We start from the raw sequence: 27,352 nt of genomic DNA on the forward strand, positions 1-27,352 counted from the left end.
AATACCTTACAGGGTAATCAGATTCAAAACATAGAGAATCCCCCTAGGCAAAACCTTAAGTTACAAAAAGACACAAAACCAGGAACATACATTCCATTCAGCACAACTTATTTTATCAGCCATTTAAACAAAACAGAATCTAACGCATATCTAACTATATTGTTTATTAACCCTTTACAGGAGTTCTGACCTGCATTCCTGCTCTGGTCCCAGCAAAAGCAAAAACACACAGACAGACAACCCTTTGTTCCCCTCCTCCCATCCAGCTTTGAAAGTATCTTGTCTCCTCATTGGTTGTTTTGGTCAGGTGCCAGCAGGTGATCTTTAGCTTCTTAACCCTTTACAGGTGAAAGGGTTTTTTTCTCTGGCCAGGAGGGATTTAAAGATGGTTAGCCTTCCCTTTATATTTATGACACATGGTAAGATTTTTTTTTTTTGGCTCCCAAGGACCACGTTATCAGGGTAGAGGTGTATGTATCATTTCTGTATCTGAAGTTAGGAATATTGATTATGTAACAATTACAACTGTGTGTGTATTTGGGGGAACACCCACGAGACAGTATGCAGTCAGCTTCCTGGGCCATTAAGAAGAACAATAAGACTTGGAAATACTAATCTCCCACCTTCCTGGGAAGCTCTCAGGGTTGCTGCTTTAACACTACAGGGCCAGGTGATTGTGTCACCTGGTAGTAGACCCTCATCTGGGGCTTTTAGTGTTTTTTCTATTAAGAGGGGGTGCGGGGTCAGACTGAGAGAGAAAAGATTCCCGCCTTATGTAAATTCTATTTAAGGCTGGGGAGTAAGTCAATCAGGACTCTTCTCCATTGACTCCCTGTCCAAGAAAGAAAATTTCTTCAGATGCTTTTAGCAAAAGGAACTAAGCTGAGGGAAAGGCAAGGGCTGAATTCAGGCTGAGACAGGGGTCTAGTCTGCAAAGAGAAATAAGTAGAACTCTAAGCTACAGAATCTCTGCAACCTGTCACAAACAACATTTAGGGTGAGAAATTACATTTTGTAACCTGTTTGAGTGTAATAAGCTTAGTTTGTGTGTTTTTTGTTTTATTTTTTCAGTGATCTGCTTTGTTCTGTTTGCTAGACCTTATAATCGCTTAAAATTTATCTTTTGTAGTTAAACTTTTTTATTTATTAAAAAGCCAGTTTGTGCAATTCATATGGGGGCGGGGAGCAAAAAGCTGTGCATATCTCTCCACACTGAGGGAGAAAGCAAATTTTTGAGCTTGCACTGTGCAGATCTTTCTATAAAGCACAAGGTAATATTATTTTGGATTTATACCGGAAAGGAGGGGGGTGTGTGTGTGTGCGTGTGCATGCATGTGTGCTGGAGAAAGCTTGAGAGCCTAGCACAGGAAGAACCAGGTGAGAAAACCCAGGGTGGTGGAAAGGGCAGGCTCAGTGGGACTCCAGCATATCAGGTGACACCCCAGGAGGGGGGTTCAACCCGTCACGCAAAGCGAATTCATACTTTTTATTTTTTCTGAAGATTTACAGTATTTTGGGCAGTATTTGCCCTGCATTAATTATATTGCTGTTCAATTTTATTTTACTTCCCCCTCTGCATCTTTTTCAGATTTACATTGTGACCTCTCCCATGCCCTCACATTAGTTTAGGCCTATGCTACTCAACTTTGAGGTTAGAACCTCATGAAGAGTTATGAAATTAAGTTCTGAGGATGTGATATACAGAATCTTCTCTAAACGGTTATTTAAAATTTTGACTGTAAGTAGCTGTAGCTTATTGAATATATAGCAACAGCTAATGTTCAAATCATCACATTTTCACTAAGAATTTATTTATACTTTGTTGATCTTTTTCTAAAGATGTGAAATTATGCAATTTATTTGTACTGATTGCCAGTGCCTACATCGGCCATATGAAGTATGCTAAGGTTAAATAAACTCTCAGGTTATTCTGTATTACAGAATTGTGGATGGTTAGCTGAAGCAATGCAGAGTACTTTGTGATACAAGCACAGAGGATTCTGTGATATGGAGTTGAAAAAAACCAGGTGGTTTGGAAGTTGTATAATAGACAAAAAGTAAAGAACTCCTGGTATAGGCCATTCATCTAAGGAGAGGGCTGCAGTAGAAAGTTAATGAATAAAAGTCTGTCTTGAATGATACTCAGTGAAAGTAGCTGAAGTCACAGGATTTTACAAGGCACAAATCAGGGCCAAATTCAGCCCATATAAAAGACTTGAGATTTTTACCCATTCCTGAATCGTGAGCAAAAAAGTCTCTGTTTTAATCCTCTCCTGCAGCAGCTGAGCACAAAATAATAATTAGCTCAAAGACTTATTTTCATGGTTAGATAAAAGCACAGATTTGTCACTTTTTTGAAAAAAGAAAGCTACTTTGAAAACAGTCTGAAGGTACAAATACATGATTATTACCTTGCTTAGATTTATCAGGGAATAACTGTACCAATTTATTCTTTTCCCCCACTTATTAGAATATAAATATATAGCAGAGTTCTTAAAAAGCACATTTAAATGGTTATTTTTTATTTTATATTCTCTCATGCATGTATTTTATATATATTTTTATGATTACATTGGTGTGAGGATTCTCTTAAGCCTACATTTAAAATAACTACTCCCTGTGAATAACCCCTCCTTGTGGCCCAAATAAGCCAAAAGAGCAGTTACCAGACATATTAAGTTGAACTCAATTGAATATGTGAACTGCTGACTAGTTAGGTCAAGTGTGTCTTTAATGCTCAGCACAAAAACATGAATAAAGAAATCCTATTTTGTTCTGTCCCAGTTTATATAGCCTACCCATCACCAGGGTATTTGAGCTCCTATAAAACCATCCATTAGATACATGTGATGGGGGAGTGTGATCGAGTGGACCAGGCCCAGAGATCCCCAGCTGGAGGCCTCAGGGTCCTACCACACTCCGTCCCAGAAAGGTGCAGAGGTGTTGAGTCCTCCAAAGGGCCTAGAGAGGCTGTGCAGGAAACAGTAAATTTGACAGGTTTCAGAGTAGCAGCTGTGTTAGTCTGTATTCGCAAAAAGAAAAGGAGAACTTGTGGCACCTTAGAGACTAACAAATTTATTTGAGCATAAGCTTTCGTGAGCTACAGCTCACTTCATCGGATGCTCACGAAAGCTTATGCTCAAATTTTAGTCTCTAAGGTGCCACAACTACTCCTTTTCTTTTTAGTAAATTTGAGAGAGGCTACAAGGAGCAGCCAATCAGGGCCCAGCAGGCTCACATAAAAGAAGCTGCAGAGCCAGTGTCAGTCAGTTCCTTGATGGAGCCAGAGGAGCATAGATAATGCTTCTGGCTGGCCCAAGGAAGCTGTAGTAACATGGACAGCTCAGTTGCTGGCAGGGACTGGGAGAGCAAGATTTAGGGCTCCTGGCTGGCTGCTGGGACTTGGTTGCTGTATGCCCTGAGGTGAGGGTGGGTCATTGGTGAAAGTACTGAGGCTGTGAGGTAGTGGCTCAGGGAATTGTATCCGTTTAGTGAAGAGCTAAAAGGAATGCAGTGTTGTGGCTGCTATTCATAGGGTCCCTGGGATGGGACCTGGAGTAGTGGGTGGGACTGGGTCCCTCCCACCTGCCACAGATGGAATGGCCTTAATCCCAGAGAGGGGAGCTGGACTCCTCTCAGAGAAGAGATTGAAGACCCTGAAGAAGGTCAGGGATTGGACTGTATTGGACTTTGATACACCCCTGGAAGGGGAACTGAACTGCTGAGTGGCCCAGCTGGAGACCTGGTGCCAGAAGGACCCAGTGAGGGTGAAACCATTGCCTCCAGGGAGGAAGCCCTGGGGGTACAGCTTGATAGCAGGGCCAGGACTGTTTAAAGACTGAGCCCGTGGAGGGCTATGGAGATGTCAAATGGAGGGGTATTGGGATAGGCCACTGTTGGACTGTATATCCCGGAAGCGTCTGTTTTGTTTCATGCGCACAGAATGTGCTGGACTTGGCTGGAGGGCTGACTCACCGAAACTGCCTGAGAAGCCACCATCTGGGGTCACCACAGACTGAGAAAGGTGCAGAGGTGCACCTGCCAGGGAGTGTTCACAAGAGGTGGGTGCCACCCTGTTACAGGGAATCAAAAAACTGTATTTATAAAGTCTGGGGGGAACTTCTTTTCATTGGCAAAAATAGGACATATAATTTAATGAAATTACATCAAAGTAACTGAGATCAGAATCTGACCCCCTGGCTCTGTCCCTCTGTACCGCTCTGGCAACACAAAGGGGTAGGGAGCAGCCCTTCAGAGGGCAGTTAGAGATCCCCCCCAATGTAGGAGGAATGCTTGGATGCTGTAAAACCAGCATAGCAACCTGCTGTCACCAAGGCATGGGGGGAATTCCGAGTCTTGGCCTGGAGCAGAAGGAAGTCGGTAGTTCACTGTAAATGGCTTTAACAAGGGTTAAAACTGTAAAAAGTTCTATTGCAATTAGGCTAATAATGCAAAATCCCTCCAAACATGACAGGAACCACATTGTTTGTGGAACCTATTCTAATCTGTGCCAGGAAATTACCCAGATCCTGCTAGTGGAAGCAGGGATCCAGGCATTTCTGAGATAATGACTACCATGGCTGTCATAATACCCTTCGCTTAGTCTCTGGCCTGATGTAATCGCTGAAGTCCTCACTGACAGTATTACAATTTCTTATGTTCCTTGTGTCAGCAGCAGAGACGGGAGCTTGCCGTGGATAAGAGCAGAGCTCTGGCTCACCCCTCTGCTCCGAGTTGCTAATCCAACTGTTGCAGACCTCAGTAAGAGCTGCTTCTCCTCAGCCTTTTACGTCCCTTCTGCTTGAGAAAATTTCTTTGGCTGTTAATTTATTCAAAAGTTCCCTGGTGACCTTTCCATTGGTCACTTTCTGAAGAAGTGAGCTCTTGTTGCTCTGGCAACTGGATCCAAAAAACAGTGCTCCAACCAGAAGGCTTTGCGGGAAGATTTTTGTGCTGGAGACACTGCTGCAGGTGCAGTTGTATTTTTGTGAATTCTTGGACTCTGCAAAGAAGCATTGCTGGTGCTTATAAACAAATAGTGGATTGCTAATTCCTTGGAGCAGATACTATGTACTTCAGGTACTCCATATGTCTGGTGGCTGCCTAGACAATGGGCCTTAATACTTATTGAAATCTCTGGTCACTACTGGATTATTATTATTACTGTTTTATTTATACCATCCCCATGAGAGGTTACAGGGGCTAAATGAGATAATTTAACGTAATGAGTTTTCAGCACTGACTATTTTGGTGCAGCTCATAGAGGGAAGATTTTTCTAATAGAAAAGGTGCTTCAGCATATTTCATTCTCGAGAACAGAGAACAATGCTCATCCGATATCAGTGGGCATCAGTTCTACTATTACTGCTACTTTTGGTTTCTGCTAATATAAGCCACGCTAGGAGTCTGTGGTCTTTAATCCCTTTTGGAGGCTGGTCCAAGTGAGACTAATGAGCTTTCTAGAAGTGTTAGTTAGGGGACTTAGTACTCTAGCTCAAATGATAGTGGCTCATGCTTGTAGACCTTGAGTTCAAACCTAATTTTTGGCTCAGGGCAGGTCATTTATACTGATGGTGCAATGCTGGCCACACTGAAATCAATGGCAAAACTCCAATTGACTTCATTGGGGCCAGGATTATACCCTTCAAGCAAGTCTCTTGACCTTTCATAGACTACGGTAGGTGTTAAATCTTTATCCATGTCAGTGGCAAAACCCAAGAAATCTCTGTCCCAGAAGTGATGATCTGAGTTGCATTTTCATGAAACTGAAACTCTGCTAAACATTTTGCAGGCTTGCCTTTATTTTAACTGTTTTCAAAACAAATTATTTTCTACAGCTGAAAAATGTGCTGTTTTATTATGAAAAAATAAGTTTATTGAAATTTTGCTGTAATATAAATTCAGGAAAACTTACCATTTTATCTATAGCATAACATTGCACATTTAGAGTAGAAGTCTGTTTGTAATGGAATGCTGTTTTCTTCCCCCCAAATGGCACAACTTTTATTCCCCATCATATGAAAAGGCACTTGCTGAGGTTTCTGGTTTCATATGCAAATCTCTGCAAAAGAGAAGTATCTGTCTCTTAAATAATTCTACAAAACAGAATCTTCCACAGATTCACATGGAAGAAAGTTATTTGCACTGACCTAACTTAGAACAGTAATAGTACGAACAGTGAATGTAGCCTAATTGTTATGATGATCATAGCTAGCATAATTAGACAGTTTGTTTTTGTAAAGTACAAACAATACTAACTTAAATATTCTAAAAACTTGAAATTTACTTCCAAATATATACATAATACTGAAGTTTTCCCTTTATTACTTCTCAGGGTTTTAAAGATGCAGTAGCTAGCTTGGTTTAATTTTGCTCTTATTTTTAAATGTTAATATATTTTTGGAAATGAGAACTATAAGCTTTTACTCCTTTCCCAGGGTGCTTGTTCCTGATTGGCTACACTTTTATTAAAGATGTATCCAGTGGCCTAAATTGTTCCCTGGAACATGTCTGTAGGTCTCCCACTGAAATCAGCGCTAATCTCAGTTGCTTTGAGGACAGACTTTAGCTGTATTTATGTACTGTTGACATTGCACATTTTTATTAGAAAGGTGTGTTTGCTCAATCTGTGCAAAGGAAGGAGCAGTTTCAGTGGAAATTTTACATTCCTGAAGCAGTACAATGATAAATTTGGGCTTCATCCTATGTTCATGGAAATCAGTGGCAAAGCTTCCACTGAAGTTAGTGGTACAAGATCAGGGCCTTAATGCAGTAGAAGCTAGGCACTAAGATACCACAGTGATTTCCATGATATGAATACTATTGCCGGCTCCATAGCATCATAATTAATGTTTCTTGTGAAGTTCACTTCCTACTTAGGGTCGGAAGTAGGAGCGCACAGGCCTACTAAAAAAATCTAGAAAAGGCAATTGCATTGATAATGTCTACATTAATGTAATTCTTGGTGTGTTGTATGATGGAAAAATTTCCTACTCAAACATGCTTTATTTTTTTTACCATTGAGTTGGGTTTCCAATTGATGTTACATCAAGCTATATTTGACATCACCAGTCCACTCTGTTCATCAAAGGAGAAAACTGTTATGATGTTATGGAGAGAAAGTGATGTACAACAGAAATAAAGGATAATTTCAGTTTCCCACATATAAAAGTGGTCAAAAAAGCTTTGGGATAAGGTTTAGAGAAGCAGTTTCTCAGCACCTTAAAAGATTGCTTCTTGGGATGATTTGGGATTAGAGCACAGAACAGAGTAATAGTGACCTTAATGTAATTAAGTTCCCCATCCTTGGGGGAGGGGTTGTACCAAAAGATAGCCTCGTGACACTAATGTTAGAAAAGAGGATTTGAAGAAAGTGAGTAAGCTTGTCAAAAAGGTCCTAATGTCAAAAGTGAAGGTGTTAAAAATCTTTAGGGCTAGATCCGCTGACATAAAGCAGCCCTTTAGCCACTTGAGGATTCCCTCCATTTAGGAGAACCCCTGGATGGCAGATAGCCACCTTGTGGCACTCCTCTTGGCCCCCCCCTCAGCGAGGGCATGACTGGGGAAAAGGGTGTGTGGCTGAGAACCCCTATGCCCCATTGACTTCTGGCTTTTAGAATAGCTCCTTGAAGCGATGGGTGGCCACCATAATGTTTTACACCAGGGACTCAGCCAGTAGCCAAAGAGCACTAGGGGTGGTGGTGGTTGTAAGGTGTACCTTTGCACACAATTACTAAGATATGCTGACCACTGACTGGCCACAGCTGAGGAGATAGACCCTCAACTCATTAAACATATTTAACAATGGCTGAGAAAGCAAAGGGAAGCAGGAAGGCCAGGAAAAGAACAACGTGAGTAACTGGGAAGGTTGAAGAGTTCGTTAGAGCCAAACAGGTGCTGGAATGCTTGCCTCCTTACTTGGGGCACAGTTAAAGATGTGGTGGATTCTCTGTAGTGCATAGTGGTTGTGTGTGTGGCTTTGCGTCGGGGAGCAGAGGCTGTGTACAATTAGTAGCCTTAACTTTTCATTTATGGTTGGAATGTTATGAATAGAGCAACCTTAACTGACCTCCAATGCAGTGTTTTTCTGAATATATAAAATAAATTTGGGCTATAAACCCATTATAAACTGCCAGTAACTAATGGGGTTAGGCAGAAACTTCTCTGATGGATTATTCTTTCAACTTTCTTTGAGATAACTGCCACTGGCTACTACTAGAGACGGGATACTCCACTAGATAATCCATTAGTCTGATCTTTTGTGTCAATTTCTATGTTCCTGTGTAAAGCCCTGAGTCAACGGGACAACTAACAGTGTCTAAAATTAAGCACAGGCAGGATCAGAGATAACTTGTATAGCTAGAAATATAGCTGGGAGAAAATTTCTGGCAAATTTATTTATTGAAAAATGTAGTTTTGGGCTGACCAAAGCTATTCACAAATTTGGGTCGAATTCAGTGAATAATTTTGACTAAAAAACCCCACCTCCCCCCCAAAAGTTTTTTCAATATTTTTCATATCAAAACTTTTTTACTTCTTCATTTCAAAATGAGTGTTTTTTGTTTTGAAATTTAGCTAGATTTATTTCAAAACCAAAAAGTGCAAAAAACCCCACAAAAGCAAAATGAACCTGAAAAAGAAAAAAATATTAGTTTGGGGTTGAATGAAATATTTTGTTCAATCTGAAATTATTTTTTTAATTTTTTGGTAAGAAACTGAAATTTCCATTTTGGGTTGACCTGAATGAAATTCTTTCCTGATTCTCTTCCCCCACCCCAAAAATCGGTCACTGAATTGCAAAATCAGGTTCGCTCAGCTCTATATAGAATACCTCTAAAATGAGTAACTCTTCAAGAAAAGATCACATGCAGCTCATTTTTCTTGACAAGAGTAACTAAAGTCCTGAACAAACTTACACACAAAACAATATTTCCAATTTGCTATATTTTGACAGGCGTAGAAGAAAGTGACATACCAATATTCTTTTGAAAAACCCAAAGGATATTTAGGTACTAGATTCTATGCCAAAGTTTAAAAACGACAAGCTGGCTTTTGCCCCAAAAATATCATCCACGTATAACCAAATCTGCATTTTCGTGACCAAGTTAGACACTTACATGAGCAAAAAGGTACTTGCAAATATAGGGTTTGCCTGTACAAACACTGGTACATAAGAGTTCTATTGGCACTTGGTCTGTCTCAGCTGAATCCTAACTGAGCACATTTATCTTAGTTATAAGTAAACTATCTATTTTTGAAAGTGTAGCTCTCTGACTCTTTAGGATTGGCTATTTTTAATATCCATAATTTTCCAGGGTCAAATTAAGCTACCGAGTGGCTGAAATGTTTGAGTCCAACCTTCTGTCAAAGACTAATGAAACTTCTTCTCACAAAGAGTTCTGTTACTCACTCCTCTTGTTGCCTTTGGCATTTGGTCCCTATGTTAACCACTCTGTGCAGAAATAAATGAATCACGGCGTAAATCCCCATTTAAAATGAATCAGACTGCTTGTTTTTAATCAATGTCACAAAAATTGACATTAATCCATTTTTTGAGGTGGGAGAATCCTTTGATTTAAGTGTTGAACAGGAGATCTGTTCTGATATGGTCTGCTTGTGTGGATCCTTAGCTCATTTGCGTGTCCTCTGTCATCAAATGTAGACTTCTCAATAGAGAGCTGGAGGCTTTCCAAAACATATGGGAATTAAAACAAAACACAATAAAACTCCCCTGCCCTTCTTTCTTTAAAGTCGTCTTCTCAGATTGGGAGGTCTGGCAAGAATCTAATCTTATCCTTGCACCCTGTAGTCTCAAGATCAAAGCTGGATCATTTTTATGTGTTTCTCACACCTCTAACCTGAACCATTGTAGCTGATTTGGGTACACTTTGGATTTCTGATAGGCCCTTTCAGCAATCTGCTGACTAGAAATAAACACAATATAAATCTCACTAGGTGGTTTTGTAAAAAGCCAGAATAATTTCTACTAAATTCTGTTACAAACTTTTCCCTTCTGCCATACGCTATTCAGTTACGTGCAGTTTATTGCTGGTATTATTGATGTAATTTACTGTTTTCTATAGCTCCCGTCATGTAGTATCTAAATGCTTCTGAAGCAAATAAATCTCATGGTGAGGTCCCTAGTGGACTTCAGGGATTCTTCTCCTTTTCTCTCCTCCCTGATCCTTTTTATTTTTTTTACCTCCCCTCCCCCCATTCACCTATCATCCAGGTTATAATGAGAACTTTCTGAAAGCGTGTACCTTAAAGACAGTCAGATTCTGCAGTAGGCTGACCTTCTCTAGGAGCTTTTCCCACAAACAAATCCCTTGGATGGAGATCACTGTCTTTCCATCTGTCAGGTACTTCTTCCTGGATTTTGCAAGCTGCTGTGTCTGAGAAAAGAAAAGGAGGACTTGTGGCACCTTAGAGACTAACAAATTTATTTGAGCGTAAGCTTTTGTGAGCTACAGCTCACTTCATTGGATGCATCTGAGAGGAGCACAGATGTGTTTAGAGTCCTGAAGGGGTCAGCTCACTGCTGGCACCTCCTTGTGGCCAGGATTGGCATAGCCACTCTGACTCCTCTGGTGTCTGCTGCTGCGGAGCGGCCTGCCTGTTTCTGTTCCTCCAACCAGGTCATTTCAAAGCAGGGGTGAGAGTAACATTTAACACTTACCGGTACCGGGGCCGGCTCTGGTGCCCGGAAGAGGCAGGGCCTCAGGCGGAAGGGGGTCAGCATCCCCCAGTCAGCCCATCTGTGCTGCCTGGCCTGCGCCGCCCAAGGCTCCAGCGGCAATTTAAAGGGTCCGGGGCTCTGGCCACTACCATGGTAACGGCAGCTGGAGCCCTGGGCCCTTTTAAATTGCTGGCCCTGGGGCAGCTGCTCCTTTTGCCCCCCCCCCCCCCCCCAGCAAAGGACTAGCGCTTTAACGTCACTGCCCCTTTTGCGCCCTTTCCCCCTTCCCTCCCCCCGCGTAGCGATTTAATGTGTACAGGCCGCTACCAGCGGCCTCTTTTTACCGGTACGCCATAGCGGCCCATACCGGCTTACTTTCACCCCTTCTTCAAAGTCTTCCCCTTCCAGGATAGCTTAAAAACAAAAAGCAAGGAGAACTTACACAAATAAACTGCGTTAGTAAGAGAGAGCAAGGAGCAACTCCGTCTCAGGGTAGATCAGGATCAAGCCCTCCCTTCCCTCAGGGAGGGACCGTTGAGCAGTGGTTGTTAGGGAAGTTCCTGCCTTCCCTTGGCCCTCTCCTCAGAAGCTGAGGATTGAAGGTCTGTTCCTTCTCAAGTCTGCCACAAATGAGCTGTTCCACTTCCCTTTTCATTCCTCCTATGCATCTCTTGCAGGTGTGGTAGGTTGCAGCTGGCTGACGCCAGAGCTCTCCTTAGCCTCTCGTCCGGAGTGGGATTTGTATACCCCATCACACACCCTCACCCTCACCCTCAAGATGGCTCCTGGGGAACTGGGGCCAGTTGATTGTGCCATGCCTTTTCCTGGAGGGGAGAAATCGGCATTTTGGTTAGCTTTTCCTGCTCTGTGCTGAATTTGGAAGTTGTATGGCCTCAGTGTCAGGTACCAGTGCATAAGCCTGGGGGTTTGTGTCCTTCATAGCATTTAACCACCTTAAGGGGACATGATTGGTGACTAGCTTGAACAGATTTCCCAGGAGGTAATAACAGAGAAGTCCATGGCCCACTTCACGGTGAGTCTGTCCTTTTCTATCATGGAATATGCCTGCTCCCAAGAGAACAATTTGAAGCTCAAATAGAGTACAGGATGTTCCCCTCCATTTGTTTCCTGGGACAATATGTGCATAGGCCCACTTCTGAGATGTTGGTTTGCAAAATGAACTCTATTGAGAAATTGGGACCGAACGGGACAAGCTCTTTACACAAGTGGCCTTTCAGAAGTTGTTCAGAAAAGTTCAGGCTTTTCCCATGTCTTGGACCAGTGAATATTCTTGGGTCTACTGTCTTTAATTAGGTTGGTAAGGGGGGGCTGCTATTGTCAAAAACCCTGGCACAAATCGGTGGTAGTAGCTTTTGACCCCGCAAAACCTTCAGACTTGTTTATTCATGGCTGGATGAGGGCATGCTTTGGGGGCTTGGACTTTGTTCCTGAGGAGCTGGATTTGGCCCTTCCCCAAAGTAGGTGGTCTCTTCTTTCCCAGTCATACGCTCTGTTGGGTTTGCAGTTAGCCCATCCTCCTGTAGGGACCAAAGTATGGTGGCAACTTGTGGTGGATATTCCTTCCAATCTCAGCTGTAGATGACAACATCATCTAAATAGGCTGCTGCAAATGAGCCATGTAGTTGAAGAACTTGATCCATGAGCCATTGGAACATTGCTGGAGCACCATAGAAGCCAAAGGGCATAGTTCTAAATTTAGACAGGCCAAACAATGTGGCAAAGGCAGTTTTCTCCTATGATTTTGGTGTGAATGGGATCTGCCAGTAGGTCTAATATGTTGATTATATCGGGCCTCACCTAGCTGGTCTAATAGCTTGTCTACTCAGGACATAGGGAAAGCATCAAATCTAAAAATAGCATTAACCTTTTGAAGTCTATGCAAAACTTAATAGTGCCGTCTGGCTTTGGGGCCAATATGCCAGGTTTTGCCATTTGCTATGGGATTTTTCAATAACCCCACGCTCCAACATGGCCTGTTCCTCTTGCCTCTCAGCCTCCCACATTTTTCTAGAGAGTAGCCATGGATTCTCTCAGATGAGTTGCCCAGGTTCCATTTGGATATGGTGTTGCAAGAGATAAGTCTGCCCCAGCTGGGAGACAAATACTGTTAAGAAGAAAAGGAGTACTTGTGGCACCTTAGAGACTCACATTTGAGCATAAGCTTTCGTGAGCTACAGCTCACTTCATCAGATGCCTTTGGTGGAAAATACAGTGGGGAGATTTACACACACACACACACACACACACACACACACACACACACACACACACACACACACACACACACACACACACACACACAGAGAACATGAAACAATGGGTTTTATCATACCCACTGTAAGGAGAGTGATCACTTAAGATGAGCCATCACCGGCAGGAGGAGGAAAACCTTTCATGGTGACAAGCAAGGTGGGCCATTTCCAGCAGTTAACAAGAAGGTCTGAGGAACAGTGGGGTGGGGGGGAGAAATAACATGGGGAAATAGTTTTACTTTGTGTAATGACTCATCCACTCCCAGTCTCTATTCAAGCCGAAGTTAATTGTATCCAGTTTGCAAATTAATTCCAATTCAGCAGTCTCTCGTTGGAGTCTGTTTCTGAAGCTTTTTTGTTGAAGGATAGCCACTCTCAGGTCTGTAATTGAGTGACCGGAGAGATTGAAGTGTTCTCCGACTGGTTTTTGAATGTTATAATTCTTGATGTCTGATTTGTGTCCATTTATTCTTTTACGTAGAGACTGTCCAGTTTGACCAATGTACATGGCAGAGGGGCATTGCTGGCACATGATGGCATATATCACATTGGTAGATGCGCAAGTGAACGAGCCTCTGATAGCGTGGCTGATGTGATTAGGCCCTATGATGGTGTCCCCTGAATAGATATGTGGACAAAGTTGGCAACAGGCTTTGTTGCAAGGATAGGTTCCTGGTTTAGTGGTTCTGTTGTGTGGTGTGTGGTTGCTGGTGAGTATTTGCTTCAGGTTGGGGGGGCTGTCTGTAAGCAAGGACTGGCCTGTCTCCCAGGCTTTTACGAGGCTTCTCACCTGGGCCTCTGTTCCAGGCAGAGGTGTTCTTCCATCTGTATAGGGTCTGGGTCTGGTGAGGTGGGCACTTGGGGGCCCCCAGTTCTGGTTTGGGAGTAAGGAGAGAGAAATAAACTCTTTCGCTCCTTCCATTGCTTCAGAAGGTTAACATGGTAGACGTGAATTTCCTCTTGTGTGGTTACCTGATTTAATAGCTAACTGACCCAACTTGGTGTACTATTTTGTATGGTCCTTGCTATTTAGCAAGTAACTTGGACTCTGTACTTGGAAGTAGAAATAGTACCCAGTTGTCTGGCTTAAATATGTGCATATATACCCCTTTGTTACAGACTCGTTCCTGGGCCTCTTGAGCACTGAGGAGGTATTCTTTGGCAAAGGCCCTTAGGGTCTTGAGCCTCTCCCAGAGCTTCAGTACATACTGTATAATATTGTGTATCCTATGGGTCTGCTCCTCTCACATTTCTTGGGCCAGTTGAAGAGTTCCCTAGAATTGTCTCCCACATAAGAATTAACTTGGGGGAATCCAGTAGGTGACTTAAATAGCAAATAACAACATGAGAGGGGTCAGCTGATCCCAGTGATTGAGGGCCCTGGCAACAAAATTCTTTAACATTCTTTTCAGAGTCAGGTTGACTCATTCAAATTGTACATGTACATAAAGATGTACATTCTTTATATTTAGAACATTGTATATATACCTGTTTCAGCAGTTGGGATGTCAAGTTGGTGTCTTGATCAGTGAGGATCTCCTTAGGTACCCCTATTCTGGAAAGGACTTTTAGCAGTTGTGTAGCAATAATCTTTGCATTAGTGTTGCTCAGTGGGATTGCCTCAGGGTAGCAGGTAGTGAATCAATTATCACCATCTTCACCTTTTTCCAAGAGTCCAATCAGGTTCATCCTGATCCTGTCAAATGGGATGTCAGCTACATGGAGTGGGACCAGAGGGGCTTTTGTCACTCCTTTAGGTCCGATGAGTTGGCATTTGGGGTAGGAACTGCAGAAGTCTTTAACTCCTTTGTGAATCTTGGGCTGAAAAAAGCAATCTAAAATTCTGTCCAGAAGCTTCTTATACCTGAAATGACCAGCAGAGGGGATAGCGTGAGCCAGTTGCATGACTTCTGGAGCTGAACTCTTATGTTCTAGTGTGGGGTTAGTTTATCTCATCACAAGAGTCAAAGCTCTTCTCATATACCACCCTGCGCATCCTTATAGCTGATAGCCCAGAATATAATCTTCTCCAGTGCATTGATTTCCTGAGAGAGGCTACTTCCTGCCATATATATAAAGCCTATTTAGCCAAAATCCACTTTACTCCAAGACAGGAACTGAACCGAAGAGCTGTCATTATCTTGAATTAATTTAGTGTCTTCTCCTAGAAAAATCCTGCATGGCCCATATTTCAGTACCTGACACCCTCCTCATTCTTGCTTGGTATGGACCCACAGTGAAGTGGTAGATGTGAGAAAGGAGGAAAGACCACCTGGATTGAAGACTTACAACTATGATACGCTTAGACAGTGGCGGTCTGTAGTGCTGTGCGTGTCCATGATCACACTGTAAGCTTTATTCCAGGCTCTTAGAGCTCCACAGGGTTATTACTGTTTTGGTGAAGCTAGGTTAATTGCAGGTGATCTTGTTACCAACGCCAGTCCATCACTGGGCAGTGTTCCCTCCTGACCTCCAGTCTAATCTACAGAGCTCAGTGTGCAGGGACTTTGTCTGTGAGGCAGAGAACATGACCAAAAAGTGCCACCCAGCAATGACCAATGATAACTTCAGTCCTCTCCAGGCCAGTTCTCAATTATATATCCCTTATACTGATAGTCAAACCATCTTATACCTATTAGTTACTTCTGGTAAAACATGAAATGTCTCCAGCTTCCTGATATCTTGTTTAAACAATCCTCATGTTTCAGTTTTATACAAGAGGATTGTATGCATACAAGTTTGATAAATCGGTAAATTTATATATAATTTCATTCTTTTGGCTCCAGACCCTAAGAAGGTCCCTCATGACTGAGTCTGCTAAATTAATTCTGCTAAGGACATCTGGCTGGCTGTGCCCATGTGATGACAGTTTACTGCTGAGATAGATGAAGACATCCACTAGGCCACAGTTTTTGGCAGCACAGATGTCTTGCAACTCTTGCACTGACACTTTGGGTTTTTTTGGTTTTGCCCAAGAAACCCTTAGCCCAAGGGCAGCTGCCTCATGCCAGAAGCTCTCTAGTGCATCTTTGAGATCGTCTGCATCCTGCCCGAAAAAGATGACATAATCCCAGAGTGATACAAGAGTCTGAACTGCCAGTTATACAGATAATGATGGAGATGCACTCAAGGAACCAATTCATTACGCAGCAGAACAGGACTCATCCCTGCTTCACCCTGATCTACTGTGAAACCTGTCAGAACTTGGGGTCCCCCAATGCACCCATGTCCCTGAGCCATTATGTAGATCTTGAATTATCCTCAGAAAGAGGTCAGGAACAATGGTGCCTCGTAGGGCATCCCACAAGGCAGCTCTATCAACAGAATTGAAGACTGCCTTTAGGTCTATGTATGCTGCTGTCAAAGTCTGGTTAAATTCACAGTGAATCTCGGATAAAAGAGGGAGAGTGAATATAGTGTCTGTTGTAGATCACCCCACAGTGAAGCCCAATTGCTCTGGGTGACAGTGTTTCACAAGAACAGCCTGGAGCTAGATGAGTAGGACATGTGTGAAGACTTTCTTCTAAGGACAGAGAGCAGAGTTATTGGCCTATAGCTACTGCACTCAGTGCATGGACTTTTCCCCTTATAAAGAGGGAAATGATCACTTCCTTCCACTCTGCTGGTATGTTCCTAGTAGTCCAGACTCTGACAAAAAACTAGTGTAACACTACCCTTATGGCACACCTGAGAAGTTTGGGCATTATATTGTTGGGTCCAGCAGCACACCTGCTTCAGTTTCTCTATGGCAGAGCAAACCTCTTCCAACACGGGTGAATCTACACAAGTTTTGGGGTCAGGGATTGCATCTACTACTAATGCATCCTGATCTGGACATGGAGTTGCTTCAGGATGGCTAAGTGTGGACTTAGAATATTCTTTCCATCTTTGCAGGACTCCTTCTTGAATTCAAGAATTCCCTACATTTCTTTGATTAATATTAGTCTAAATTAACAAACCAAAACAAGAATAAAGAAAATTCAGTTAGGAGATTACAGCTCCCAACACCAAAAGCCCATAAATGGTATAATTGAAGTTCCAGGAGGTTTTCTGAATAATTATGTTTTATCTAGTAGCAGAGAGATGCAACCAGTTTCAATACTACTAAAGGGTGAAATTCAGCACAAAAATCCACTTACAATTAAATGTTAGTCCTATTTTGAATCCTTTCAGTAGGACATAAGTAGTGCTGGCCTTGTGCTGGATTTCTGCATTGGGGTGAATTTCATTTCTGGGAGAGAACCTGTTTCCTTTTATGTTGTTGTTTTTTTTTTTTCTGTTGTGCCTTGATCACAAAAAACACCCATAACCAACAACAAGTTATGGTTCAGTCAAAACTACCTAAGGTATTTGGATGCCCAATTTCTATTAAAATGAATAGTTTCAGAGTAGCAGCTGTGTTAGTCTGTATTCGCAAAAAGAAAAGGAGTACTTGTGGCACCTTAGACTAACAAATTTATTTGAGCATAAGCTTTCGTGAGCTACAGCTCACTTCATTTGGATCGTTTAGGCAGCTTTGAACATCTAATTCTGTAATCACAGATGAGGTGAATACACTTAGTTGGTGACTGTTACAGCAGGCAGGTGATGGCTGTATACTATCAGTTACAACAGAAAAAAACCAACCTGGCCACAGATGTTTCTCGTAAGTCCTTTAAACATTAGGTTTGTCTGAGAGAGCAAACCTTCTGTTAGAGAATGTCTGAGGACAAATCAGCAGAAAACTCAGGAAGGGGAAAAAATGTTTCATATATTCTTTGTCCATTCACATCCATATAGGAGAGCTTTCAGGAGTTTCAATCCAAAGAAGCCTTGCATTCCCTAGCAAACTACCTGCTAGCTAGCAGGCCCTGTAAATTAATATCTAATACACAGTTCCCTAGCAACAGCGTGCTGGGGATTAGAGGATAGTATACGTCTGTTAACACTGGCAGTGAGAGGAAGTGTTTTCTTCCTCCTTCTGCCTATGGAGGGTTCTGTTCAGCACCAAGCCTCTCCATCTATGTATTGTCCATAGGAGATAGTTTGGGGGGTATAGAAGGGCTAAACACATAGCACTATTGGTTTTTCCAATGTTTCCATGCAGTGGGCCATTTCATAGAGACACATTCTTCTATGAGCTACCTAACCCATCCCAACCCCCTTTTCCCTTTACTGCTTGACTTTAAACACATTTCATTCTGCAGCGCGCTAGGAAGGGCTCCCTGGGCCACTGGTGATCTGCAGACCACAAACAGAACTACAGCATAAAGCACAGGCAGTTCTCACTTGGTATATATGGAAATTAGTTATCAACTATTTCATGCTGTCTTGTACAGTTGCAGCCTTTTCAGCATTGTGCAGCTTCATGAGTTGAGAGAAGTAAGTCTTGCAGAAAAATTATTGGGTAATCCTCTATAGCCATATTTATCATAACTCTGTCAGGTTAAGTATAGTTCCGCAAATAGCTTCAGAAGTATGGAACAATTTAAAGTTGAGTTTGTGCCCATCTGCAGCTTACGTTTGAAAAGCTGAATGCTGTTTCATACAAGGCTTATCTTTCCTTTTCATCAGATTGTACATTTACAGAGTATCCCTTTTTATAGCAACGATGATGTATTTTAGTGTGTACATTTTCCACAGATCGTTCCTTGAACATGTGCTTTTCACCCGACTTTTACAGCTATATCTGTTCTGGTGGTGACTGGTGAAATGCTTCAGACACTTTAAGAATGCATAACAACTACTCCACTCGACACTTTACACTCTGTTTCTTAGGCATTTACATATTTTATCAGTTAAAACTTTCAGTGCCTTTGTTTTGTCTGACTCCACACCCTTTAAGACTGATCCCTTGCCTAATTTAGAATCAAGAAGTGCCCACTAACACATGTTGGGAAATGTGTGTATTAGGTGCATAGCAGGGAAGTGGTGTTTGTATTAAGATATACCTGCGTTTTCTGCTCAAAGAACATAAGAATGGCCATACTGGGTCAGACCAAAGGTCCATCCAGCCCAGTATCCTGTCTACTGACAGTGGCCAATGCCAGGTGCCCCAGGGGGAGAGAACCGAACAGGTAATGATCAAGTGATCTCTCTCCTGCCATCCATCTCCACCGTCTGACAAACAGAGGCTAGAGACGCTATTCCCTACCCATGCTGGCTAATAGCCATTAATGGACTTAACCTCCATGAACTTATCCAGTTCTCTTTTAAACCCTGTTATAGTCCTAGCCTTCACAACCTCCTCAAGCAAGGAGTTCCACAGGTTGGCTGTGTGAAGAACTACTTCCTTTTATTTGTTAAACCTGCTGCCCACTAATTTCATTTGGTGGCCCCTACTTCCCATATTATGGGAAAAAGTAAATAACTTATTCACTTTCTCCACACCACTCATGATTTTATATACCTATCATATCCCTGCTTAGTCTCTTCTTTTCCAAGCTGAAAAGTCCTAGCCTCTTTAATCTCTCCTCATATGGGATCCGTTCCAAACCCCAATCCTTTTAGTTGCCCCTTTTCTGAACCTTTTCTAATGCCAGTATATTTTTGAGATGAGGGGACCACGTCTGTACGCAGTATTCAAGATGTGGGCGTACCATGGATTTATAAAAGGGCAATAAAATATTCTCCGTCTTATTCTCTATCCCTTCTTTAATGATTCCTAACATTCTGTTTGCTTTTTTGACTGCAGCTGCACACTGCGTGGACATCTTCAGAGAACTATCTACAACGACTCCAAGATCTTTTTCCTGATTAGTTGTAGCTAAATTAGCCCCCATCATATTGTGCGTATAGTTGGGGTTATTTTTTCCAATGTGCATTACTTTACATTTTTCCACATTAAATTTCATTTGCCATTTTGTTGCCCAATCACTTAGTTTTGTGAGATCTTTTTGAAGTTCTTCACAGTCTGCTTTGGTCTTAACTATCTTGAGCAGTTTAGTATCATCTGCAAACTTTGCCACCTAACTGTTTACCCCTTTCTCCAGATCATTTTTGAATAAGTTGAATAGGCTTGGTCCTAGGACAGACCCTTGGGGAACACTACTAGTTACCCTTCTCCATTCTGAAAATTTACCATTTATTCCTACCCTTTGTTCCCTGTCTTTAACCACTTTTCAATCCATGAAAGGATCTTCCCTCTTATCCATGACAACTTAATTTACGTAAGAGCCTTTGGTGAGGGACCTCGTCTTTCTGGAAATCTAAGTACACTTTGTCCACGTTTGTTGACCCCCCCCTTCAAAGAACTCTAGTAGATTACTAAGACATGATTTCCCTTTACAGAAACCATGTTGACTTTTGCACAACAACTTATGTTCTTCTATGTGTCTGACAATTTTATTCTTTACTATTGTTTCAGCTAATTTGCCCGGTACTGACGTTAGACTTACTGGTCTCTAATTGCCGGGATCACCTCTAGAGGCCTTTTTAAATATTGGAGTTACATTAGCTATCTTCCAGTCATTGGGTACAGAAGCTGATTTAAAGGGAAGGTTACAAATCATAGTTAATAGTTCCACAATTTCATATTTGGGTTCTTTCAGAACTCTTGGGTTAATGCCATCTGGTCCCAGTGACTTGTTACTGTTAAGTTTCTCAATTAATTCCAAAACCTCCTCTAGTGACACTTCAATCTGTGATAATTCCTCAATGTGTCACCTACAAAAGCTGGCTCAGCTTTGGGAATCTCTGTAACATCCTCAGCCGTGAAGACTGAAGCAAAGAATTCATTTAGTTTCTCTGCAATGACTTTATCATCTTTAAGGGCTCCTTTTGTATCTCAATTGTCCAGGGGCCCCACTGATTGTTTAGCAGGCTTCCTGCTTCTGACGTACTTAAACATTTTATTACCTTTTGAGTTTTTGGCTAGCTGTTCTTCAAACTCCTTTTTGTCTTTTCTTATTATATTTTTACACTTAATTTGGCAGTGTTTATGCTCCTTTCTATTTACCTCACTAGGATTTGACTTCCACTTTTTAAAAGATGCCCTTTTTATCTCTCACTGCTTCTTTTACATGGTTGTTAAGCCACTGTGGCTCTTTTTTTAGTTCTTTTACTGTGTTTTTTTAATTTGGGGTATACATTTAAGTTGAGGTCAGCCTCTATTATGGTGTCTTTGAAAAGTGTCCAAAGAAATGAATGTCCTTAAGCAGATGTAAGCTGACTAGTTTAATGAAAACAGTCCTTAAGTATCTGCAGAAGAAACTTCCATTTAAACTGAAAGGAACTTTTACAAATTACCTCATTCTGACATTTTTTATTTCTTCACGAATGTAGACTTCTTTTTTACCTCCTTAGAACTGTAATTTCTTTGCATGAAATGTTTAAAGTATCTGGGCAGCTCATAATTTTTAAAATACACATGAAAAGGCATTTAACAGTTTGCTACATTCAGCTATGTAAGGTGTTACCTGAAGTTGGTCATTAAAGATTTTATGTCCCAAACCCTTTCAGGAAGCGAAGAGTAGAAATGCTTCCATAAGAAAAGGGAGACCCAAATAAAGATGCCCTGATCGGCTTCTCAAAAGTTCTGTATATTTAGCTTTTCTTTTATTAAACTCAGTGCACTTCTGACATGCTACCAGTTCTCTTCCTACAACTCCTGCTGAGTGCTAGTATTCTCCACTGTAACACCTGTTAATCTTCTGTTGTGTGTCTGTACCTGGCCCGTCAGAGCCCAGTCCTGTTTGCCTTACTTAGGGTAGCTATACTTGGGGACAAAAGCCCTGTGGCATGGCCGTGGCTGGCCCAGGGAGCTGACTTGGGCTTGGAGTGCAGGGCTAAAAATTGCCGAGTAGATGTTCGGGTTCCTGTGACCCTCCAGCCTCACAGAGTCCTAGTGCTTGGGATATTGTCCTAGTGCTTGGGATCCAGCCCAAGCCCAAATGTCTACACATCAATCTTTCAGCCCCAGAGCCTGAGTCAGCTGACCTGGGCCATCCATGGTTTTTTTTTTTTTTTTTGTTTTGTTTTGTTTTTTTTTTTTATCCTCATGTAGACAGACATTTACACAATTCCAAGTGATGTTAACAGAGCAGGCTTTAAACTTACATAAGAAAAACAAGTCAAGGGTCAGAAAGGTTTGGAGATGTGTCTCCATATGAATGATAAAAGCTCTGTGTGTCTCATCTTCTGATTAATGTATTCTTCATCTAACAGTTGAAGATGATGCAATGAGTTCCTGGTCAGCTAGTTGTGGGTGGGGTGTGCATCAGGCTATGGTCTCATCTTGTCTAGTCCCCAACCTGTAACCAGTCCCTGTGGAGTGACCCCTTCATAGTGCCCAACCCTAAGAGTCCACCCAAATCTACAGGGGCAGGGTCACTGCTTCCATGACTCTGAAACTGGGCCTTCAGGCACCAGCAATCCATCGCCCCCTCTGGCCAAACCAGATTCTTGCAGGAGGCTTGGTCCATACTCCTTTAGGACTCAATACTCTCAGTAAGTATTTGAAATGACCCCAAGCAGCCTTTTTAAGGTAACAATTTATTAGCCACTGGAAAAAACCTGAAAGGTCCTTAGTTTAGCACAGAGAAACAAAGGTTAAGACAGAGTAATGCCAGGACTCCCTTGAGCCACCCTGCTCTAGGTAGGGTTGCCAGTTTTGGCTGGATGTAATCCTGGAGGTTTCCTCACATGATATAATCTTTTAATTACAGATTAATCTTAAATTCCCTGAGACTCCAGGACAATCCTGGAGGATTGGCAACCCTAGCTGTAGGAACCATCTTTCCTTCTCGTCTTTGTCTATGTCCTTTTGTCCGACAGTCCCAAGTGAGCCCCTGTGTCTCTGAGGGCTCAACTGTTAACAAAGCTGCCTGATACTACTTGTTTTTGTTCTCTGGACAAAGCCGTGCTGTGTTCACATGTTTAGCTGTATCTTCAGATAAGTGTTAATTTTCAGTCATTGGGGTTTCCATTGTTTCTGTAGGGTCTTTCATTCAAAGGTGTTGATTCCAGCCCAGACTGTCTGAGCGGCTCTGTCTCATACCTAGCCTGATTTCCTGTGGGCTAAGGAGAAAATTTTCCCTCAATGGATAGTGATACAAAGGTGATCAGTACAGAGTTATACCAATAGCTCATAAAAATATTACAGAAAATTCCCACATTGATCACAGTAAGTACATATCATAAAGAGAATGGAGGGCATTTTTATCCCAGATATACTTTGGCCTGATTCTGATCCCACACTGGTTTTACACCAGGGTAACCCATTGCCTTGATAGATCACTTCTTTGCATTGAATTCAGAGTCCTGTGTGATTTGTAACTGAATCTAGGAGTATTTTGCAGAAAAGCCCAGAAAGCCATCTGACATCTCATAAGCATTACAGCCCATAACATCTAACTTAAGAAAACCCCTCCACGCCTCAGAGAATGGTGATTTTCTCTTTAAAAATGGAAAATTTGAATATTGTACTGCCCTCCACTTATGAAAATCTGATTGTTTTTCTCTGCCCATTTTAACCATCAGTACAGGGATATATGAAGAGAGAGCATCCTAATAAGTTGGTTCTACTGTCTTTACTGCTTGCTGGAAAATTAATGTGTTGCTGATGGAATGCTTGTTGCCACCTTCCTGCAGAAAATTGCATGAGTTGCAGATATTTGCTGTTACTCATTATAAACAAAATAAATGAAACCTTTGGTTTTCTAGGGAACATAAGCCCCTGACAGGTATGTAAAGTGCCTAGCCACCAGGTTGGCCTGTTCAGGGACAAGGTGAACCAAGTATACAAGGGGCCAGGGGGGAACAATACAAAAACATCCCCACAGTGAGGGAGCTATGCTAGGAAGGGTCAAGATTATGGGGTAAGAATATGCTTGGAACGGGGAGACTTGTGGAATCAGGGAGGCTCACAGAGGCAAGCTTGGACTGAACAGACACCTCCAGGGTATCTCTACACTGCAATTAAAAATCTGCAGCTGGCCTGTGGCAGCTGAGTTGGGCTGCGGGGCTGTTCCATTGTAGCCTGCTCTGGGACCCTCCCACCTCTGAGTCCTAAAGCCCAGAAGTCTACACTGCAAGGGAACAGCCCTGTAGCCCGAGCCTTGTGAGCCTGAATCAGCTGTGGGTTTCTAATTGCAGTGTAGACATCCCCTTCCCAATGTGTACTGGGACTCATTGTTTTGGCGTAAAGGGTATGCCTCCATTCAGTGATGCTACGCTGATTTACAGCAATTGAGGAACTCATTCACTGTGTCAATGTATTTCTTTCTTGACTGGAAACTCTGCTTTGGAAAGTTGTCAGACAGTAAAGCAAAAGTATTCACCCTGTAGGGTATATTGAGAGAAGATGTACCTGAAAAAGCTAGGTAAATTTAATTATGCTAACTGTGATTATGGGTCTCATTCTGCTCATTTACACTGGGTGTAAATCTGGAGTAACAACAGTTGGTGCAGCTACTGTAGTGGAAGTGAGAGGAGAATCAGGCCCTAAATGTTTTTTTATATTTATATGCTCAGAGATTCCTGCTTCCAGTAGCTACTGCAAGTGTATCAACAACAGTAGTGACTATGGCAACAGAACTGTTTGACAGTCACTCTGATATTATTAGTGATGACAAACCAGAATAAAATTTTTAAAGATTTGGCTTCCAAAAGTTTGGGTGTTTTATTTTAAACCTTATATAAACTGTCCAAATCTTATGACCCTGCAGGTTTGGGTCTGAAAGAGGTAGGCTTTAAAAGATTTCTAGTATTGTTCTTTTTTCGTGGGTGGCATGATCAGCATTTAGATATTGAGACTTGATAGGTCTGATTCTGGCTGGAACCAGAAAGTGCAGAGGTGTGGAAAAAGTGCTAATAATAATGTAGAGGAAATGGTAACTAAATTTTCCTGAACCTGAGAAAAAGGTTTGGTTTGAGTTCAGATCAAAGCCGAAATCAATTCTTCTGTTACCCAAAGCAATTTTGGCCATCTCTAGTTTTAGCTGCACATCACTAAGCAGACAGGTTAAAAAAAAAAAATACATTCCATTTCATGAGCTCATTCTAACATGAGGAATTCTGTCTATTACATGACTGGAGATATTTTTGATCAACCAAGTATTGGTTGTTGAATAAATTTATGCACAAAAGTATTCGGAGGTGCATTGTTTTGCAGTCTGCTTAGAGTTCAGCAAAGCTGCTCTAGTGGAAATTCCAGTAGCTTTTATTAATCTAAGTGCTTCTCACCTAAAATATTATATAAGGCATGCAGTTTGCAGTTACAATCTCCCAGATGCATTTGTAGCTGCATATTTTGAATGAACAACTTAAAACTTAACCTAGAAAAGGAAAACTATCAGTAAAAAGCAGCAGTTTAGGGTGGAGAAAGGTAAAGAAGATAATAAATGCCAGCATTCATTTCATTTTTGTTTCTCTCTCCGTGTGTGTGTGTGTGTGTTCCCACAGCATTTACTAAGTTTCCACAATAAATCCTGGCTTTAATACTTTTACATTGGCTTTTGTTGGATTGTATTACACGCAGGAAGAAAATTTCTTGTTACTATTACTCATTGTGTTCCACAAAAAGTCAAAATGGGTTTCTTCGCAACAAAACTTGTCTGACTGGCTGCTTTGAATAATGAATGTCCAATCATGGCTGTGTGGGCATAGCATGTCATCGGAGATCATTGGATAGCCATATGTTTTAAAAAACCTTATTTAAATTTCAAATACTGTACCTTTGCTCTCATTAAAATTCAACTTATACCAGAGTCCAATCAGGTATTTGTCATATTCCTGCCTTTTCTATAAAGGAACAGAAGAAGATAACATTTTAAAAGTGCACAACTTTTTCTGTGTCAGAAGCATTGATGGCAGCCGGGGCACTTATACTTTTGGTTGTGACTCCGTTCCCCCCACACCCCCCAAGCTGTGATATCTCAAACAGCAAAACATGGAGAGATTCCAGGGACTCCTGAGCTCCCTGACATGGTCAGCCAGGCACAACAGCTCCTCTCTGCAGACACATTACCCACACCTGCATACTCTTGTCAGATTTGTAAACGCTTCCAGCTCTGCAAGATGCTTCTGTCAATCAGCATTACTCTCCTCAGTCTGGCAGACTCTTGTCTTCAGCAAAACAACCAGATGCCAGAATGGAAAAAACAGAATTTACTGACAGGAGAATACTGCCTACTTGGATGTCTTAACTGTGTCTTCCTATTCTTGTCTGGCCCATGCTTCCAGAGGTGATACTGATCTGAAACAAAAAGGAATAAAGAACAGAGCTCAACTGAAATAAAGGAGAGTTTAGGTAGGAAACCACAGGAGAAAGCAAATTAGCAAACCAGAAGGATAAGAAAAACAAGAATTGACAAAGGCAAGAAAGTAACAGAGGACAAGAGCTATGGCAGAGAGGGGAGGATGATCTACAGTACTAAACCAGAAACAAAGAAAGGAGAAACTGAACAGATTAAATACAGAAGGACAGATTTTTCTTTCTTTTTAATATTTTGAAGTGGCTGTTATTAAAGAACAGATCCTTCAGCCTTTACTCACATAAGTAAATCTTACTAATGCAAAGCATCCACTAAAATCAATGAGTCTACTTGTGTGAGTAGAGGTGGGAAGGGTCTACAGGGCTCTTGGAGAGCGATAGGTTCATATCACCACCCTGGCAGAACTGCAATCCATGCATTATAAATCCTGGGGGACTAAGCACCACAGGAAGTGCTACCCACGGAGGCCTGATGGGCAGTACCGTCTGTTGCATCTGATTGGTCCAGATGCACTATTTAAGTGTGGTGGGAGTTACTTTGCATTATCTGTTGCTACTACAGATTCCTTTCTTGGTCCTTGCATTGGACTCTGGCTCTGACCTTTTTGGCTTGATGCCTGACGAGGCTCCTGTTGTGTGGCTCTGGCTCTGATCAGGAAGCCTGACTCCTGGTCCTACCTGCAAGGCCAGACTGCCTACATCTTGGTTGTGACATACAGGTCAGCTCTCCCGCTGCAAAGCACAGTCCATGCTGGGTGCCACTCTGCACCTGCCCAAGGCTTGCATTTGGGGGGCAATGGTCCCCCACTGCCCCAAACTATACCCATGTTAAAAAGTGGGGGCATGACCCTGGGGCTGCCCTCCGGTTCTGGTGCCATTGGCTGGGGGCTCCTACCGTGGGCCAGGCTCCAGCTTCTAGTCTCAATTGGACTGGGGAGGGACAGGACTTTCCTCTTCTCTTGCAAGGGCTGCTCCTGGGGCTGAGTCAGGCCTGCTTCTGGGAACATTTCCCTGGCTGCAAGAACCTCCATGGCTGCTTCCAGTGCAGTGACCCCCTGTCCCATGGCTGTGGAGAGATAGGGGTAAGAAGCAGGCTGGGGGGGTGGAGCTTCCTGCAGCCGGGGGAAGTTCCTGAGGTGGGTCTAACTCGACCCTGAGAGCAGCCCCTTCAGCAGAAGCGGAAAGTCTTATCTCCCCCCAGTCAGCTAA

The 27,352-nt window shown here is 42.3% G+C and overlaps 1 long non-coding RNA gene across 3 annotated transcripts in view; it reads left to right on the forward strand.

The window, feature by feature from the left end:
- The first annotated feature begins 3,285 nt into the window (after positions 1 to 3,285).
- LOC119851446 overlaps positions 3,286 to 27,352 on the forward strand; it is a 160,251-nt gene continuing 136,184 nt past the window's right edge. For all 3 annotated transcript variants that reach the window (XR_006279132.1, XR_006279134.1, XR_006279133.1), the window contains exon 1: positions 3,286 to 3,423. This is a non-coding gene — a long non-coding RNA (uncharacterized LOC119851446). The remainder of the gene's footprint in view (positions 3,424 to 27,352) is intronic.

This window comes from Dermochelys coriacea, chromosome 2 (assembly GCF_009764565.3).
Source record: "Dermochelys coriacea isolate rDerCor1 chromosome 2, rDerCor1.pri.v4, whole genome shotgun sequence".
NCBI classification, from domain to species: domain Eukaryota; kingdom Metazoa; phylum Chordata; order Testudines; family Dermochelyidae; genus Dermochelys; species Dermochelys coriacea.